Genomic DNA, 16,566 nt, shown 5'->3' with positions numbered 1-16,566 from the left:
GAAATATCTAAGAACCTACATATAACAATAAATACTAAAAAGAAGGATGGTTTCTGGTAGATTGGGTGGTTTTACCAAATCCCAGTTCAAGGTCCAGAGAATCTCCGTGTCCACATAGAACCAGGAAGTATAGTTTAAACATGACTGCAGTCTGATATTTGATCTAGCTGTGTAAAAATGACTATTAATGATTCAATTTTGATATTGGCCCTAATGAAGTAAAGTGCATCTGTTTAGCTGTTTTGATCAATTACTTATCCCATGATATTTAACAGTAAATTTTTAAATGCATAGTAAAACCTTATCTTGGAGAATTATAGGATCTTAGAAATGGAGCTGACCTGGAAGACTGTAGAGTCCATTCATCTCAATTTATGAATAAAGAAATTGAGGACCGTAGAGGTTCTATATGACCTTCTCATTCTCAGAGACTAGTTCATGTCAGAGCCAGAAAAAGCAATGTGAGCTTTTCCTGAGCATTCAGGTTGTCCCGCATCTGCAGACTCTGACCTTTCACTCAGTTCTGCAAGTTGACCCCCATATATTATTGCCTTGACTGAGGCCTTAGTCCTTCATCAGTTTGCTTCTGTCTTGTTTCCCCCTTTTGGAGGGAAAGTTACTCTTATTGAAGGTGGAGATAGTGATTTTAGTCCAGTGAGTGTAGGATTGACAAGCGTGCTGCACCATCTAGTGCTGTGCCTGGTCACCGCCTCCTACTGCCCACGAGTCAAGCCTTGCCCACCTGCCCTGCACCCCACAATGGAGATGCCACTTTCCTTCACTCTACTTCCTCTCTCACTTGCCAGGAAGACAAAAGTTGCTGGCTTGGTAGCTAGTATTTAAAGGCTCCTAACCCCTAATGTTTATAATTATTTCTGTATGAGTTGTAAAGATGATAATTTGTTTCTAATTAGATGAACTTTCAGTTATTTTACATATTAAAAACTCAGCAACATGTTATTTAGAAAGTAATACCAGTAAAAAGATGGATTACCCTTATCTCTACATCATTTGTGTTAAAATGAATGTTTAGTAGGAATAAAATGAAATTTTAATTTCTAATACCTTTACATATTTAACTTTTTATTATCATTTAATGTGCAGTTAATACTTTAATTCCCTTATCAAAATACTATGATATGTTTTAATAATGGAGTAGTAGTGGTTTTTAAGCTTTAGAGTGCATGAGAACCATCTGGAGAACTTGTTAAGCTGGATTACTAGGCCACACTGCAGAAAATGATGCACACTGTGCATCAGAAAATCCACATCTCTGACCAGTTCCCCAGTGCTGCTGATGCTGTTGGTCCAAGGACCATACTCGAGAACCACTGCTTTATAATGATGCTGTAGTGTGTTTTAATCATTGTGTGATGTGTGTATTTGTTTCTCTATAAACTTTCCACTGTGGCCTCCTGTAAATTGGTCTTGTATGTCACATCCTCTCTGTAAATCGCTTGTTCTGTGTTAACTCCCCTATGGCTCTGTTGTCTGGGAAACATGACAGACGCTTCTGGAAGGAGCACTGGAGCCAAGCCAGTGGGAGTTTCCCCAGACTCCATTTTCGTGGCTATCGTTTGTACCTACCTTGTGGTACTGGGTCAAGGAAGTGAAGTAAAAAAGAATAGAGAAAATTATCCTGTACTGAAAGCCCACTCAGGCCAGACCCAGAGCTAAAATGAAGATATTTGTTGTTTCATTTTCACCATAAACCTGTAACATCATTCCTACTGGGAGAATTCTGCTTATTTTGTAAGCATCGGAAGATAAGAGGTACTTTATTTGGAAATCCTACAATAAACCTTTATTGCTACAAACTGAAAAAGAACCCCTCTTCTACATTCTCCAGTGTCTTTTCAGCCCCTTCCACCTGATACACATTTGAGAAATTTAAAAGTGTAGAATGCCGAATGTGAAGGACAAGATGACAGGAAATGTAATTAAATCAAACTTTTAACCTTGCAAGACAAAATCCAAGGTGTTCCTCTGGTGTCACTGCATGGAAACCACTTGTTGATATGTTTGAGTTTTTTTCCCCCTCTTATGTATAGTGTGATTTTGGTAACTAGTAGTGGATACATAACTGACAACCAGGCTAGTTTTAATGACCATTTCCTTCAAATAGTAAAAGATGACTTTTATAATTTGCTAAATCTGAATTGATTTTTATGAACGTGTTCTTCTAACTTCCCTGAGACTGTGCTGGAGGCACCATGTGCATCCCTTGGATGGTGCTTTGCCATGTATGAGTTAAATTTCCTCTAAAATTGGGTAGCAAGTACTTTTTTTTTTAATGACTTTGTTTAAATCTAGGAAGATATGTTAGCTCCTGCCTGATAACATTTGATCATGTGTTTTAATGGCAGATGACATAATCGTTTTAAGGATTTGATACAATAATGAAAAGCATTTTTTGTTTGTTTTACCATCATTTGGTGTGTACCAACAATATATATAGTGCAAAGTAAATCTAAGAAAGCCTTTACTATAAAATTCCCCAGTATTGATTCCCATGTAATTTAACTTACTTTATACCTTTATCGGAGAAGGCAATGGCACCCCACTCCAGTACTCTTGCTTGGAAAATCCCATGGACGGAGGAGCCTGGTAGGCTGCAGTCCATGGGGTCGCTAAGAGTCGGGCACGACTGAAGTGACTTAGCATATACCTTCATAAGTTATATATCCTCTGCCCTTATTTAAGGAAGTAATGAAAGAAGAGGGAAAGAATACATTGAGTTAGCATCTTATTTTTAAAAATGTATTCTTTCTCAGAAACCATGGACCCTGATAGACAAGATAAGGCACAGCTTCTGTACTGCTGAGTGCTAAAATAACCAAGCTAAACACTTCCTTTTACACTTATTTGTTTTAACAAGATTATAAGAGAGTAAAATTTCACAATTATACACTTTTTCTTTAATATACCCATAGGAGATAGATTTACTTTAATGGCGGACAATCCAGAAACACACTTGCCCAGAGACACCAGCACAAAACAAGAGACTCAGGAAAGCCTGCTTTCCTGTGGAGTGCAATGTTCTGGGTCCTTCCCACACTCCTTGCAGGGGTCAGCCGGGCTGACCTACCACCCTGGTGCTCAGTCCCTTCAGGCTCAAGAAGTTGCTGTCTTGCTCTGCTGTCGTTTTGGGGGTTTGATCTTTGTATTCCCATTCAGGAAGAACATTTATTAATAAATTACATACCCTGTTGAGAATTTTGCAAATCTGAGCCTGTCCTAGGGTCTGAACCATGCTGGTAGCAGCAAGGACATCTCCTTGTCCCGAGATTGAGCACAGAGTCCATGCTCCATCTAGACCTGGGACCCTGCGGTGCCCACCCCCTCTTTACTTGGTGCTCCTGGTGTCGAGTGTATCAAAAAGCAGCAGTCACAAATTCATTTTCCCACATTGTGTGTAGGCAAAAATAAGTGTATCTATAGTTTTCTATTTTCCATCTACAAAGGTGTATGTGGGTATGGCCATCAGAATTTACAGGAAGGAGGGAGACACTCTAGAGATCTATTGACTTCTTTATCCTTATGTAGTATTGTCTCCTCTACGTTTCGTGTACTTCCCAGTATAAAACTTGATGTATACTTTCCTGTTTGCATACTATGTGGTGCTTCTTACTAAGTGAATAAAAAAAATTCTTTGGTATTAACTTTTTCATTACTGATGTTTGTTCTTTTTAAACGTCAAAACTTCAGCTTAGTATTGCCATTGGTTTTTATTTAAACCAAATCTTTCCTCTCTAGACCTCATATAACAACATGCTCTCACCCAAAAAGTCAAATACTATGACTTATATGAACTAAGGCATTGGAAGAATAGTTAAGATAACCCTAAAATACTGAAATATATTTTACAAGAAAACTGTAGCCAACATGTTTAGATTCGCTATATCCTTATTTCTTAATCTTTAACATATATATCTTAAAATTTGAAAAGGGCAGTAAGAAATGGCTTACTAGTAGATTGTCCTGTTTTCTAGCAGGGAATATAGGATAGCCATCTGAGTAGATAAATAAGTATAATTATTATTAACATCAAAATGATCACATTTTTAACCTCTGTAAAACGTTAAGCTTAATGAAACTAGCAAATGCCCTTCTAGTTTATTGGATTAGCAATTAGGTGAAAATGTTTCGAGAAGGCTTATTTATTTGGACAGATGTAGAGAGGTTTGGAATTAATTTTTTGAAAACCTTTTAATTGAATTCCCTTTTAATTTTCACAGTGGTGTCTAGTTAAATATTCATGTTAGTGCTAGTGGTTTTCTGAAAGTCTGAACTAGATCTGGATTCTCAAAATCAACATAGGGTTATTTAACCCTTTTCATCTAGTATGCCAGCAGGGACTTCGTTAGCGTAATCCCATAGTATTTGAATAATTAGAAGGTAGTAATGAGGATTTAATTAGTCCTTGAGATATGCTGAAAGCAGAACCACTAAGAACCTTCCCTTTTGGATATGGCTTGCAAGCAGAATTGATGCTGCTCCCGGACTGTGATGTGCTAGGAAATATATTCTGTTGCTGGAGGCAGTACTTAGGCACCATTCCGTGACCATATGGAGGGTGTCCTGGGTGAGATTTTCCAGAATTATCGGGTTCCCCCACCCCCAGCCTTCATTCTTGTCCAGCTACAGGACAACCTTTCTTCCTGTCTCAACTGTTTAAATAGGTTTATAGTTAAAGTCTACAGTATTACTGTACCTAATTGAGAATTGTCTTTTACTGTATCAGTAGTGCCAAAATTAGACAGGCTAGACAAGTTGTGTCGGAGAAGGCAATGGCACCCCACTCCAGTACTCTTGCCTGGAAAATCCCATGGACGGAGGGCCCTGGTAGGCTGCAGCCCATGGGGTCGCTAGGAGTCAGATACGACTGAGCGACTTCACTTTCACTTTTCACTTTCATTCATTGGAGAAGGAAATGGCAACCCACTCCAATGTTCTTGCCTGGAGAATCCCAGGGACGGGGAGCCTGGTGGGCTGCCGTCTATGGGGTCGCACAGAGTCGGATACGACTGAAGCGACTTAGCAGCAGCAGACAAGTTGTGTAGCTATTCTGTAGTTTCAGGACAAGGAAAAAAATAACAAAATATTGCAGTTTTACATATCTTGAGTATTTAATCCAGCCCAACTTAGTTCTTGACAGCTGTATGTCAGATGAATCACAAAATTCTCATCTTTGGAATCTGATATTCACAGTGATATTTATCAGTAGCTCCATTTTTATAAACACAAATAGTGCCATTTTCCAGACAAAGTGTGTAGCAAATGGGTGAGTTCAGGCATTTAGATGTCGTTTTTGTGTGCTACCATAAGAAGGTGAATCAGAATCTGTGTACTTTGAAGTATAAGGTTTCAAACTTACATATTGTATGCAGATTGAATAGAATATGTCTTTGTTCTGTTATTAATCCCAAATGTTAAATGCTTTGATACAGTTTTATTCCCACTCATTAATGGTGTATGTTAACTTCTTTTCAGCATATGAGTAGAATTCCTCATCAAATTTCTAAGCACATTCTATTTGGACGCGGTAAATCTTTCTCTTCCTTTTTAATGGGAAGGACAGAAAAGAGATCTCTTAAAATATATCCAGTGTCTTTCTGTAGATTAGACTGAACTCTTGAGGGCCAGAACCAAATCTTATTTATGCCCTGCATCCTTATGTTACAGCAGCACCTTCTATATAATAGGTGCTCAACAAAGATTGAGTTGAACGACAGGAAATAATTCAGCCTTAACAACCATTCAGAAGTTTCAGATCTATTCAGAGCACAGAACAACCAAAGAACAAAATGTTTCTTGCTCTGAAATTAAGAAAGTGTACCATATTGACATGTCTTCTTTCAGTTTTACCATTATAAGTCATTTGCTATAGCACAGTGTTTCTCTCTCTTGCACTAGATTAAAGCTACCACTTCCATCTTCCATTCTTCCAGAAGTATTTCTACAATCATACAGACAAGTGTCAGTCTGAGATGGGGTGCTCACACCTGGAGCCTCACAGTGAAGTGCATTGTCCAGAGGCCAACCATGTTCTTTACAACCCCAGAATATTTAAAGGGAAGTAAAACTTTGGAAAAGTTTTTAATGCTGCTGGCTTATTTCCTAGTGATATCCACACCAAAAATCAGTTTTGAAATTTTTAAAATTATTTTTGTACATCTTAATTGACCTAACTCAGTTGCAAGAACAGATTAACCAGTAAGTACAGAAATGGAAGAGACCACCGAGATGATGGTTAAGGAGTTGGAAATGGGATTGTGTGTGTGTGTGTGTGTGTGTGTGTGTGTGTGTGCGCAAACTACAGAAATTATTTTGTCGCTCTTTCTCTGAGGTTCTCAGAGGAGGATCTCCCAGTCGACCTGTCTGTTTGTTCTTGCATGTAGAGGTTCTTATCACTTACATTGTGAGCATACTAACTGTAAAATGATGCTGCCTTTCAGGACAAGGGTATTGTCAAAAAGAGAAAATAGATTCCTTTCCTCGAGCCTTGTTGTGTAAATATAGTAGATCAGCGTGTTAAGGCATTCATGACAGTCTACCCTCACCCCCAGATGCAATTAATTTAGCCTCCACTCTTAATTGAGGATCCCTTTTTTATAATCGGTGGCAGATGAAAATAAACTCAAATGGGAGGTACCGTACAAGAGAGACCATCTAAGAAGTTGTTTCTAATTTCTTCAGCCCCAGAACTCTGCCTCTGGGCTGGATTGTGGACCAAGCTGAAGCTAGTCAGTAATGAAGGGAATAGAAGTATAGGAATTGTTTGAGGCTTAGCATTGAATTCCTATTAAGTCTGCTATCTAGAGATCTGTTCACCAAAGAGCTCGGGGAAATAAATACCACTACAATAAAAATCATTTTGTGTTCGTTGTAGAATCATCAGTCTGAATTTTAGAATATTTTAAAAGAAGCATAGTTTTGTTACTTTTGTATGTGCAGTAATTTTTTTGAATTGCCAATTAAAGCTTGTTTTTAATAGTTAACACTCATTTGTAATTGGCTCATTATTCTTCCGTGAAAGTATTTGAGAACATCTGGATCTTAGGTAAATTCAGCATTGTGTATTGTGTGCACTTATTTATATAAGTTTTCTCCTGTGCTTTATGGGTCTGTACCTCAGTGAAAGACTGCTGTCTGCTTTATTCCCCAAGCCAGAAAGCTTGAAGGCATCCTTGATGTCTTTTTCTCTCCCATCAGTTCTACACTCGTCACCCTGTTCTGCGGACTCCACCCCTCAGTGGTTTCTCACATCCTCCTTTTCTTGGCTTTCACCAGCATGATCCCAGCCCACGCCCCTGAGGCTCCATCAACACCTCCCAGCCAGTCTTCCTGTCAGCTTTGCTCCCTCCACTCTGCTTTCCAGGCTGCATCCAGAATGGTCTCTCCAGAAGAATGGTAACACCGTGTCATTCCCTTCATAAAAGCCTTTAAGAGCTTGCCTCTGCCTATAGAGAAAGGCCTTCCTGTGCTTGGTCACTGGGGCCATCTCACCCACCCAGCCTCCCCTTGTGGGCTCGTTCTTACAACTCTCCTGCCTGGTGGTCTCCAGCCAGGGTCTTCTGGACCTTCACGTGTGCTGCTCCCCAGCCCTTGTGCCACCCACTCCTCAAACCTCCTTCCTCCCCGACCTGTGGCCCCCAGCCCATCTTTACTCCTTTCATATCCTCCAAACAGCCTGACACCTCGTAGGTCCTTGAGTCCAGTCCAGGTTTCCTGCCAGAACAAAGAAGGAAGCATCGCCTGATAGGCCAGCACTGTCCCGCGCAGGCAGGCAGTGCTCAGGAGCCCTGGAGGGCTTACTGCTGGAGCTCTGTCCTCAGGGAGAGCTCTGTGAGGACCAGGACCATGGGGCCTTGGCCAGTGTCTTACTCCAGTGCCTCTTAGATACATTCTTTTCCTCATCTTAATCTTCAGGGAATCTGGGACCAAAAATCTGGCTTTAGGTGCAAACTTACTACTAACTGGTTTTGTGACTTTGGACAAGTAATTGAATTTCTTCTTCCTCATTGTAATGGGCTTCCCTGGTGGCTCAGAGGTTAAAGCTTCTGCTTGCAATGTGGGAGACCTGGGTTCAATCCCTGGGTCAGGAAGATCCCCTGGAGAAGGAAATGGCAACCCACTCCAGTATTCTTGCCTGGAGAATCCCATGGACGGAGGAGCTTGGTGGGCTACAGTCCACGGGGTTGCAGAGTCGGACACCACTGAGCAACTTCACTTTGATTTGTAAAGTGGGGATCAGAGTGTCCCATGGATTTGTTGCATGGATCAAATGCAACCTTGTATCGAAAAGTTATCTATTGCAAAGCACTGTGCAAATACTAGTAATCATAAGCATCAGGCACAGATGACTGTTGTGAGACTGGATTGAAAGCCTGAAAAAGTTATTTCTTTGCTTCTTCCAGCAGGTAGGGACACATGAAATTGGCTTCACCCTCAGCACTGAAGTTGACTTTTGCAGCTAAACTCCAAAGAATTATCCAAGGAAAGGCCAAATAGTTTGCTCCCGTCTCCCATCTGGGTAGTCAGTCCAGTCCGTCCCCTGACTCTGATTTTCCCGGTGATTGATGATGTCAGTAGCTGAGAAGGCTTCATGGGGGCAGGTGGGGAGGACTTAGATGCTGTCGATTGTGCCTCTAAGTAGAGGGTGTGGTGGTGACAGGAAAGGGAGAGGGAGCGATTGTGCCAGTTAACCTGAAAGCACAGCTGGGAGAACACTGGGCGGCCTGGGTTACAGCCTTGAACGGGTCATTAGTTTCTGTCTTCCTTGGAGCAGTTCATGTTGTGAAGAGAAGCAAGCAGGCAACTAAACACTGAAGATGTTAAAATGTAACGAGAATATTCTTTAAAATCTATTTTTCTCTCCAAATGGGAATCTGACACCTATTTGCGATGAGAAATGGTTCTGTGTTTACAGTTGGAGCCTCTGCTAAGGTGGTACAGCGTGTGACCATGATTTCACACATGTGGGGAAACATCTTTTATTGAACTGCCCTGAAGAAACAAGGCAGTTCTTCTGTGAATGTTTAACAGATGCCAACATGAAGATAAACCATCCATGTGCCAAAGGAAAAATGTGCCTTGCCTTTTGGTGGCTTGTGGAGCCTTGGGTGTTTTGTGGGTGTCCTGACCATGCTCAAGAGGCCCCCCTGACAAGGCGCCATGCTCATGTGGACTTGGTGCTGGGCTCACATGCTTCCCTGCGGTAGCCGGAGCACTTGTGCTCTCTCTTTGCTGTTCTCTTTCATGGATGGGGTGAACCATGATCTGGGTCTTGTGCTTAACGCTGTTTTTTCCATCAGGATTTAAGGTCTCCATTGCTTACATTGCAGAATTTGTTGTCTTGCATGAAGAATGAAAGGACATACAGTTGGAGGCTTAGGTCCACATTTAAATGCCTTTCAGTTTAATTTTCTGAAATTCCTTGTATTTGCTCCATTACTTATTCGACATTTTTTCTAAGTCAGTTTTCTAATACCCTTCAACTTAGAGATGCATTTTCCGTGGATGGCCCTTTAACCTATCAGTGATTGTTTTGGAGTTGTGACAGCCCGTCGTTGTCTGTTGGGTTCATGGAGCTTTCTTCTCTGCTTTTCCATGGAGCATCTCCTCCAGATATGCTTTAAAGCCTAACTATAATTTCATCTATTTTTGAGAATATTTTAAATATTCTTAAAGATCAGCTATATCTCTGTCTTGTCCAGTGAAGAATTTTTCCTCATTCGTACCGCATAAAAATATTCTATATTCATTTTATCTCTTACATGGAAAATGTGATTTGTTTATAATGACTATGTAAATCAGTTCCTTAAAAAAAATTTTTTTTGATCTGCCAAGGTTTAGACAGTCACTGTGGAATTTTCTCTTCTATAAGAATTTTCTTTTTTGCAAGTAAGAGCATCATATAGCATTTTTTTTTCTAAACCAGGAAAAATATCCACTTAATAAGCCACAAATAATAGCGTGTTGAAGAAAATATTTGAAAGGTCTTGAAAACTCACTTATCTAATAATGATGTGGATAGACATTTTAGAAATACTAATTCTCTGTTAGGCCTGTTTTCTAAGATTCCAAGATAGTAATATGTTTTCTTAAAAACACATTAAGGAAAACAGAAGCCTCTTCAGCTTAGTCTTTAATACTAGCCTCTGTATAAAGATTGAAGTATTAATAACATTTTCCTAGATTTAACATGACTTCTACTGCCATGTAATAGAATAAATTGTCTAGGAATTCTCCACTGATCCGAATATCCATAGGAGGATGACCCCTGTGAGAATCATTCTTAACCTGAGACTGAGTGACTCCAGATTGGGTCCTGCGGCCCCACCACCAACCCTACTTTCAGCTATTGGGTAAATGGGAAGTGGTGTTCAAAGAATCGTCAGATTATAATGAAATATCTAAATGAACCCCTGTGCCTTTGGAATGAACTTTAGAACAAGTTGTTAGCCCCTTACTAGGTGGGGGGAACAAGTCTGGCCAAAATTGGGCCTTTATCACACAAGTTCAAGGTTCCTCAGCAACCCCTCAGCTGAAGACTGATATGCCCTTATCTGGGGCAAGGTCTAGGAGGTTCTCTTTATAACTGGAAATAGAATCTCCTTTCAAAAAAACCTAATAGATTGATATATCCGTTGCGTTAAGTGTTTATCAAGCTAGTGATTCACATAGATCCATGTGACTCAGTAATAAACAAAATTCAAGATCCTTCCCCTTTATATTGAGAGTTTGTTCAGGCACTTGACAGGACTCTTGACATCTGTCTCACCATCTAGCTTTCTTCTCTTTCTCTTTCTCCCCCCCTTCTCTTTCCACTCCCCCGCTCATTGTCTTAATAGGCAAACTCCAGGGACCCTGCAAGATTAGGAAGGATGTACACTGAGTCTTAACACTGCTCAGAACTAATCACTACTGTAGCTATTGATTGAGTGGCCTGAAACCAACAGGCTTCTGTTTTCTGAGCCAAGTAACATGGCCAGCCAATTATTTCTGGAACTAGCTATCAGGAAAAGGGCACTGGCTTCTGGATAGTCTGCTGAGTGAGGAAGGCTGCCCATCAGCTATAACTGGCTCTGGTGGAGGATGGAGCCAGCCAGCCCAGCACAGTGACGCAGAGCTGTGTGCACTTGGGCAAGGACATCGAACCATTTGCCAGGAGACCACAGGGTGTGGCCACTGGGAGAATTAACCATGGTCCAGGAATTTGAAGCACTTTCCAACGTTGCCATGGTGCATGGTTTGAAAGGGAGCCTGGCAAGGGAAGCTAGTTTGAAAACTTGGGGTCACTCAGATGGGTAATAAATGGTGGGTTGTATTTAAAAATAATATGAATATTAATACTTGTCACTTACTGAGCCTCTGCTGTGTTCAGGCACTAAGCTGTATGCTTTACAAAGCATGTTCGCATTTACTCTTATGAGGTAGACTCAGTAGTCATCCACCTTTTTCAGAGAAGGAAATTAAGGCTTGACTGTTAACTTGCTGAAGTGTCCTAACCATAAGTGGTGAGGCCAGAACTTGAATCTGCAGTGACAGTGGAGATGGACAGAGCGGATGTATTTGGCAGATATTTAGGTGATAGAAATAATGGTGCTTTCTGGCCCATTAGGCTATCAGCCGTCAATTGTTCTTGCCTTGAATAGCTGTCCTCTTTTTGCCACAAATGATTACTTGAACATACTCTGAACGAGGAGCCAAACCATCACATTCATTAAACTGTTTTCCCAAAGTAAAATAAATGGATTCTGAATGAAGATGTTTTCTTATTCATTAAAAAACCTGTACTATTTGGTTCCAGTTCTGTGCCAGTCACCTGGCTTGGTCCAGAAGAGACAGATGCAAAGAGAATGTGTTTGTTTAAAGCCTCAGTGCTCACAGTCTGGGGGAAGAGAGTCACCCCCACACATAATGATAAAACTGTGACAGCTGCTCTCTGTCAGCTAACATACAGCATAGAAAAGTATCTTTTTTTCTGGAAGGCTAGGGAATGCCATGGAAGCAGCAGTAGGAGCCAGGAAGGACTGCATGTCAGTCTCATGGTGGTAAATGAGGCACTAGTATTTAACACTAGTATTTAGGCACTCAGTATTGAACAGAGGACACAGTCTAGCAGTCTGTTTTCAAACTGTGCCTCTCAAGCATGGGTTTTTTAGTGAAAATATATATATAAAATATTAGAGACCATTGCACATAATCAGGGTAGAAACTTTTTTATGAGGCATACAGTGTATGTGTGAATACTGAATGTGAATATATAGACATATATGTATACTCATATATACACATTGAATCTTGGCAGAAGATATATTTCTTTACTATGGATTGTGGTAAAAAAAAAAAATACTTGAAAGTGGTTTCAGTGAATTAACCTCTGTGAGCTTCACTGTCTTCATAGCTGTTTTGAAGTTTAAAAGAATAATTAACAAAGCCATTAGCACATAATAGCTGCTCATTAAAAGTCAACTGTTATTAGACTAGTGAATAGTCCATTGCCAGAAACATGAGAGATGGTCCATAAATATTTGTTACGTGGATGAATGTATGAAGAAGGCAAGTGAGGTAAAAACGTGAGTGATCGAATCAGAGTGGGCACTCCATGATGACCATGTAGAAATGATGGGTCTGGAGAAATAGTCAGGTCACATTTGAAGAGACTTGACTGCTGGACTGTTCAGCTTCATTCTGTTAAGCAATGGAGTCAGTGCCTAGTTTTTGAACAAACACTTGAATATCCCTGGAGAGATGAGAAAGGATGAAATCCATAGCATAAAGTGGAGGTCCTGTCTTGGGTGCTAGGAAGAGATTTCCTTCTGAAAGGAGGAAAATCCGTAAAGGTAGGACATGGATGTTGGGGTACATAGGTGAGAGCAGGCTGTCTTAAGGGTGGCTCTGCCTTTTCCTGTGGTCTCTTTACATTTAGCAGCAGGGCTAGCGGAAGGCTTCAAGGAAGGGATTAGAAATGTTAACCTAACCATAGACAAAGTGAAAGTGAAGTCGCTCAGTTGTGTCCGCCTCTTTGCGACCCCATGGACTGTAGCCTACCAGGCTCCTCCATCCATGGAATTTTCCAGGCAAGAGTACTGGAGTGGGTTGCCATTTTCTTCTCCAGGAGATCTTCCCAACCCAGGGATAGAACCCAGGTCTCCCACATTGCAGGCAGACACTTTACCATCTGAGCCACCAGGGCAGCCCATAGACAAGACCAGAGCAAATAGAAGGGTGCCCAGTGACTACTGGGATTCAGCTGAATGCACAGACTTTGGCTTCCAGGAATGAACACTGCAGTATCCATTTTGCTAGTCAGACCTATTCTTAGTCTTATTCAGATCTAGTTAGATTTACTTGCATCCTACCTTCAGCTAAGGGCTCAACTTAAACAGGACTTCTTCAGGGAGACCTCCCTTGTCCCCAGTCCAAATTGGCTTCCCTGGTGGCTTAGAGGGTAAAGTGTCTGCCTGCAATGGTCAGGAAGATCCCCTGGAGAAGGAAATGGCAACCCACTCCAGTACTCTTGCCTGGAAAATCCCATGGATGGAGGAGCCTGGTAGGCTACAGTCCATGGGGTGGCAAAGAGTCGGACACAACTGAGCGACTTCACTTCACTTCCAATACCTTCAGAGTACCTGTACTTCTGTTTTCTTTTGCTCATACTTACTCTTAGTTGTTTGTTGGTGGCTGTCTCTGCCATTAGAATGTGAAGTCCACGGGGCAGAGCCTGAGTGCTCACTGTTTACATCTCCAGCACCTAGCATGCTGCCCAGAATCTGTCTCAGTTACTTTGTGATTTTATCATTTTTCCCTGTTGATAAGTTTTATTGTCTACTCAACTAAATTGTAATTCTTCAAAGACAAGGATCACATCTTTTACTTTAAAAAAAAAAAAAAGCTGTTTTTTCTTAACTGCATTTCCATGAATGCCAGAGTAAAATTGGGGCATGCTGGTAGAAGATTTCTATGTCATTATTGTGGGTTGAGTTACCAGTGTGATAGCTTAGATCAGAACACACGCAGTGAATGGCTTGTAGCATCACTAAAAAGGCAACAGTAATACCTTTGTATGGCATTCTCATGGTGTTTTTCAGTTTAGAAAAGTACAGCCACACACGTTTTTCTTGTTTGATTCTCAGAATGCTCTTGTAAGCCAGAATAGGAAATGCATTCACTGTTTTATACAAGAGAACCTGTGGTCCACACAGTGGATAGTGGAGGCAGCCTCTATAATCCACATCTGGTTCCAAACAGATGGCATGCAGGCGTGTGTGTGTTTGTGTGTGTTTCCTATTACTGCAATACCTTTCCTTTCAGAATAGAGCTTCCACTTCGTCAAGTTTGATTGTACACGTGTTTGTGGTCACACATACATATAATGAAGGATTCGAAAATAGTAAATCCACTTATATAAACCTTCTATGCATATACTTTATGGATGAAATGTGTAAACCATATTTTCATGTAAAGTTTCTAAGATTTCCAAATAAGTTCTTTTATATAATGTGAATAATAATTATCTAAATTAGTGCTTTTTTCCAAAGTTTAATTTTTCCATGTTATATTATTTGCCAGTTCCATAATACACCTAGTAGTTCAACAAGCTTTTATACTATATGGGAAATTAACTTTATACTTCCTAAATTTTCCTTACTAGTTAGTTTGGTTTTTTAAACTCAGATGGTTAATAACTAGAAAAATTACACAACTTTTTTATTTTAAAAAAAAAGGCTTCATTCTTCTAACCGTCCGTTTTTCTATTCATAAACTGTGCTACAACCTGCCATTTTATAATAACTTTATAAAGGAGGCAAAATACAATCAAACGTGTCACCATAAATAGAAAATTCTTGGTTGAAATTTATTTTTTGGAAACATTTTAACATTTATTTCATTCAAAATAGAGGTTAAAATAAAACAAAATGAAGACTGTCCCCCAAATAAATAGGCATGCAAATTACAGACCTGAATTAGATATTTTTTAAAAGTTTAAGCCATAATCATGGAGAACTAGAAGTGTCTCTACAAATATTGTATGTCTTCCCTCTCTGCATTTAACAGGTGAGGAAATGGAGACAGAAAGGCTAGGTTAATTGCTGTATTCTGCACAGCGAACATGGAAGGCCCATGACTGATGTCCTAGTCCTTGCTGTCATACCATGCCGCCTCTCTTGCTTTTCTTTTTTGAGCATATAATAATAGTAACAGGTAGTGATTATTGAAAGCTCACTGTGTATGTGTGCCAGGCGCTGTTGTAAGTTTTTTGCGTGTATCATCTCATTTAATCCCCACAGCAACCTTATGAGAGAGATAACAATTGTCCCTATTTTATAGATGAGGAAACAAGTAATGGACATGCAGATCTCTATATGCAGGATGAAAAGTAGAAATACTTCTTTTTTTGTTAACTTCTGCCTTCTAATTTTTTATTAGTTTGTTTAGATTATGACTATATTCAATAACCTTTTAAAAATATGGTTATATACATAATGGAGGCTTCCCTGGTGGTTCAGCAGTAAAGAATCCACCCATCTGCCAGTGCAGGAGATGAGGTTCAATCCCTGGGTTGGGAAAATCCCCTGGAGAAGGAAATGGCAACCCAATCCAGTATTCTTGCCTGGGAGATCCCATGGGCTGAGGAGTATGGCAGACTATAGTCCATAGGGTCACAATGAGTTGGATCCCACTTAGCAACTAAACAACAATCCATAGTGGAAGTCGTTTTTAGTAGGATTGGTGCTGGCCTTTAATCGTGATGATATATTATGTATCACTTTTCCTACCTCCTAACTAGTCTTCTAATCTTTAGCCTTACTTTCCCTCAGTCCTTTCTTCATGCTGCATATTATGGTGGAATTAGCTTTTGAAAATGCAAGTCAGATCACATTGTTTTCCTGCCAAGACTGTGTATGGCCTTTGCCAGTGTTAATCAGACGAGATTTTCATAGGATTGCAGATGCAAAAGTTTTGGTGAACCACGCAGCTATTTGGTAATAACAGCTGAATCTGCAAGATGAAATACTTCCTAGTCATGACATAGAGTGGCCAACAGAAAATGGACAAATGATATAAGTAGTTCTAGGAAAAGAGTTGAAACTGCTGTAAAATAAAATGTTCAACTTTATTCATGATAAAGGAAATGCACAGTCTAACACAAATAAATTATAAAATATCCCTGAAAGGATACATTAAAAAACCACTTGCCTTTGGCCAGGGAAACTAAATGGTAGGAGACAGGAGTATATATTTTTTTAACCTTTTGGAATTTGTAGACAGTTACACAAGTATTGGAGTAATGTGGATCCCACATACTTAAAAAATGAAGAAATAAAAGCTAGCTTCTTCATGCTGCTTGGAAACTGCTCCTGAATATGTGGCGTGTTCAGAAGTTAAAATATACTCGTAGCAATTTATAAACCAGAAAATTATCATCATCATCTCTTACTTTTGTGTATCACATTTCAGATTACAGAGCATTTTCATGTGCCATTTCAGTTATCTTATAGCAACCTCATCCACATTTTAAGATGAGGAAGCTGAGCCTCAGGTAAATTATGATTC

General features: G+C 40.0%; 1 protein-coding gene across 8 annotated transcripts in view; it reads left to right on the top strand.

The window, feature by feature from the left end:
- ARID1B (AT-rich interaction domain 1B) overlaps nucleotides 1-16,566 on the top strand; it is a 429,234-nt gene that overhangs the window by 332,596 nt on the left and 80,072 nt on the right. The window lies entirely within an intron of this gene.

The sequence above is a fragment of the Bubalus bubalis genome, chromosome 10 (assembly GCF_019923935.1).
Source record: "Bubalus bubalis isolate 160015118507 breed Murrah chromosome 10, NDDB_SH_1, whole genome shotgun sequence".
Taxonomy (NCBI): Eukaryota; Metazoa; Chordata; class Mammalia; order Artiodactyla; family Bovidae; genus Bubalus; species Bubalus bubalis.
This window is presented reverse-complemented; position numbering and strand designations above follow the sequence as displayed.